Source organism: Arachis ipaensis, chromosome B06 (assembly GCF_000816755.2).
Source record: "Arachis ipaensis cultivar K30076 chromosome B06, Araip1.1, whole genome shotgun sequence".
In the NCBI taxonomy this organism is placed as follows: domain Eukaryota; kingdom Viridiplantae; phylum Streptophyta; class Magnoliopsida; order Fabales; family Fabaceae; genus Arachis; species Arachis ipaensis.
In genome coordinates, this window is record NC_029790.2 from 88,644,500 (window position 1) to 88,648,878 (window position 4,379).

The following is a 4,379-nucleotide window of genomic DNA, read 5'->3' on the forward strand; positions in this document are numbered from 1 at the left end:
CAGTCGGGGTTGTCATGGCTCCCGGTGCTGGTAGGTGAGGTGGAGTCCGGAGTGTCTGGTTCTTTTTCAGGTGGGTGGTTGCCAACAATTAGCTCCTTGAGGTATGTAAATTGGTGCTTGTTACGGTGCTCTCTTTACTTTGCCTGCCGGTCAAGCCGGTCCAACCTCTGAAGTATCTGTAGGTGCAACTGATTTGTTGAAGGTGCTTGTGATGTGGAAGGTGAAGGAATATCTCTGGCCGGGTCTGCGGTCCGGCTGGTAGTGGCTGCTACAGGTCTGATATACTTCCTGTTGGGGACAATCTGATCATCCCACGAAATTATGGTCTTGGTGTCTCCAGCTCTGTAGGAGACTCCGGCTGCCGAGACTATATCTGAAACTAAGGCGGGAAAGGATAGGTTGCTCGCAATCTGTACGTGTCCCATGGCATGTCGGAGGTGTCTTGGTAAGTTGAGAGGTTGGTCTGTAAGGATACACCACAGGAGAACAGTCATATCTGCAGTGAAGGAGGACTCGTGAGTGCTAAAAAAGATGTAGTGAGACATAATCTGTGCCCACACTCGAGCTTCCAAGGTAAGTGCTGAAGCCAATATGCCCTTAGGTTGGGATTGATGGTATCCATAGATCCATCTGCTGTCAGGTTGTGCTATAACTCTGAGGACGTCGTCCTAGTCAAATTAGTATGTCTGGGGCTTGACAGAGGCTTCTTGGTATGCGTCCAATCCTTCTGGGGTAGGGGGGAGATCTAAAGCTCGCTGAATGGCCCCTTCGGAGATAGGGATTTACTTTTGATGAACATAGACAGACTGCAGGGTTGGCATGTGAAAATTGGAGTAGAATTCAACTACCCATGAGAGGTTGACCTGCCGTGGCTGTCTCCGTAAGAATCTCCATTGTCTGCGCTCAATGCAGGGCTCTACAAAATCAACAATGTGGGTATGGAGGATGAGTAGTTGCTCACTGTTGTAGTTCCGCTCAGCCAGAATGGGGAACATCTGCTCACAGTAGCGGTTAGTGAACCGTGTAGTGTCCCTTGCTGGAAAGGCTTTCTCTGTTTCATCGACCTTGATGATCCTCTTGACTCATTTTATGGATGGTTTGACTGATGTTGAGGATGGTTCTGCAACTAGCGCTCTTTTTGTTCCTCTCGTCACCGGTGGTTTGTTAGAGGCTTTCTCTTTACCCTTCTTGGTGGCCATCCTGAAAAGGGAGAAAAGAAAGGAACATGAAATCAAGTAGCTAGAACCGGGAGGAGGAAAATACAAGGGATAATCAATGCCAGGGTAAAGAAGAATGTCGTAAACACATGGTCGCGATTCCATGTAATTAGGACATCAATGGAAATATAGCATGATAAATTAAGACAATTAGATGCAAGATGTTTATTGGCATGCCGGCAAAGGCATGAGTAGCATAGATCAAGCATTAAGAGCTTAATTTGATTATCCAATGTAACAAACTAACAATCACATTTGTATTGACAATTATAATTAATTAATAAAAGATTGCAAGGGTTTTGTGAAAAATAGGCAGTGGAGTAGAAGAATAGAATAATTAATAATTCACAATGCGATACGGATTTTTCACAAATACTTGGTATGCATGTAAAATATGTTAAGGAAAGTATGAAGTTCAACATGCATGCAATCCCAAAATTAGTATTAATTGTCAAATCACATCCTAATATATCCACAAGCAAAATATAGAAGAAAACAATCACCAATTGAAATATCTAACACCAACATAAAAATGCATGGAAGAAGAAAGAAAAGAAACCATAGATAATGGAATTAAAAGAAAAATAAAGAAGAAGGAAACATAAATTAAAGTAATAAGGAGAGAGTAAAAGGGGGAGAAGAAAAGAACCTGGATGAAGAAAATGAAGAAGGGAAGAAGAAAGTAATAGAGAGTAAGAAAGAATAAGGAAGAAGAAAGAAAGAAGAAAGAAGAGATAATTAGTATTGAAAAGAATTAGGATTGGAGGGGTGGAAGATATGAAATCAGGCGCTGAGGTGTTTTAGTTGTGCATCGCATGCGACGCGTACGCGTGCATCACGCGTACACGTGGGGCGTGCAAATTTCAGGCGACGTGTACACGTCAGGGACACGTACGCGTGACATGGGTTGTGCAATTGGCGCGAGGGTAGCCGCGTACATGCACAACTCTCTGTTCAGATACGCACATATGCCAAAATTGCTTATGACGCGTGCGCGTCAGGGACGCGCACGCGTGGATGGCCTAGATGGGAAAACGACCCGTGCGCGTTAGGAACGCGTACGCGTGATAGGATTTGTGCTTTCAGCACAGTTCCAGCCCACACCATCATAACTCTTTGTCCATACACCCATTTACGCCGATTTGCAAGGTCACGCGTACACATGAGGGATGCGTACGCGTGGGCTTGTTTATGCCTATAGCATGCTTCCAGCCCTGCTCCCGCGTAACTCTCTGTTTACTTTCTATTTACCTCGCATGCACGTATGACGCAGACGCATCAGCGACGCTTGCGCGTCGTACAGGTTTTTTTTTTTTTGCAGAATGCAGAATGCAGCATGCAGATGAATATGCAGAAATTATGGATAAATGCTAATAAAAATAAAATAAAATAAAATAAAATAAGACTGAGAATAAAAGGGAACAATCATACCATGGTGGGTTGTCTCCCACCTTGCACTTTGCTTTTACGTCCTTAAGTTGGACGGTCTTCAAGCTCATTCTGCTTCTGTTGGTGGGTCCTCCAAGAGGAAGACCTCTAGCTCATTGTGTTCCTTCATCTTCTCACCATTATAAAGCTTTAAGCGATGTCCATTGACCTTGATGAAATTAGAATTTGAGGGATGACTCAGGTGGAAGACTCCATATGGCTCTGCCTTCTCTACTCTATAGGGCCTTCCCATCTGGATCTCAGCATTCCTGGCATGAGTCTCAGCCTGGAGTTGTAAAGGAGAACCAGATCTCCAGGTCTGAATTCTCTTCCCTTGATATGCTTGTCATGCACAGCCTTCACCTTCTCTTTGTATAATCTGGAGTTGTCATAAGTTTCGACTCGAAGGGTCTCCAGTTCTACTAGTTGCAGCTTCCTTTCAGCACCAGCTTTCTCAAATCCCATGTTGCACTCCTTCACAGCCCAGAAAGCCTTGTGCTCCACCTCTACTGGGAGGTGGCAAGCCTTTTCATACACTAAGTAAAGGGACTCATCCCAATGGGTGTCTTGTACGTTGACCGATACGCCCAGAGTGCATCAACAAGTCTGGTGCTCCAGTCCTTCCTATGAGGCTTTACTATCTTCTCTAGAATGCGCTTTATTTCTCTGTTGGACACCTCTGCTGGCCCAATGGTCTGGGGATGGTAAGCTGTTGCCACTTTGTGAACGATTCCATGCTTCTTCAGTAATCCTGCTAGTCTCCTGTTACAAAAGTGAGTGCATGGATCACTCACGATTGCTCGTGGTGATCCAAAGCGACAGATAATATGGTTTCTGACAAAGGAGACAACAGTGTTAGCATCATCAGTGCAGGTAGGAATTGCTTCCACCCATTTAGAGACGTAATCTACAGCTAATAGTATATATAAGAAACCATCAGAGTTTGGGAATGGACCCATGAAGTCAATGCCCCAAATATAAAAAATTTCACAAAATAGCATAATCTATTGGAGCATCTCATCCCTCTTAGATATATTACCAAACCTTTGGCATAGGGGACAAGATTTACAAAAGGCAGCAGTATCCTTGAAAAGAGTGGGCCACCATAATCTACAGTCTAAAATTTTCATAGCTGTTCTTTGAGGGCCAAAATGTCCACCACTTTCAGAGGAGTGGCAGGCCTCTAAAATGGACTGGAATTCTGATTGAGGCACACACCTTCTAATTATCTGGTCAGCACCATACCTCCATAAATATGGGCCATCCCATATATAATATTTGGACTTGCTTTTCAGCTTGTCTCTTTGATGCTTAGTAAAATTGGGAGGGAAAGTATGGCTAACTAGATAATTAGCTACAGGTGCATATCAAGGAACTACTTCAGATACTGTGTGCAAGCTGTCAAATAGAAAAGCATCATTAATAGGAATACAGTCATCCTTGATGTGCTCAAGGAGACTCAAGTGGTCTGCCACTAAATTCTGGGAACCACTCATATCCTTAATTTCTAAATCAAATTCTTGCAGCAACAGTATCCAACGTATTAACCTTGGTTTGGACTCTTTTTAGCTAATAAATATTTTAGAGCTGCATGGTCTGAGTACACTACCACCTTAGTACCAAGTAAATAGGCTCGAAATTTATCCAGAGCAAAAACAATAGCCAGAAGCTCTTTTTCAGTGGTAGTGTAATTAGACTGAGCAGCGTCTAAGGTCTTAGAAGCATAAGCAATTA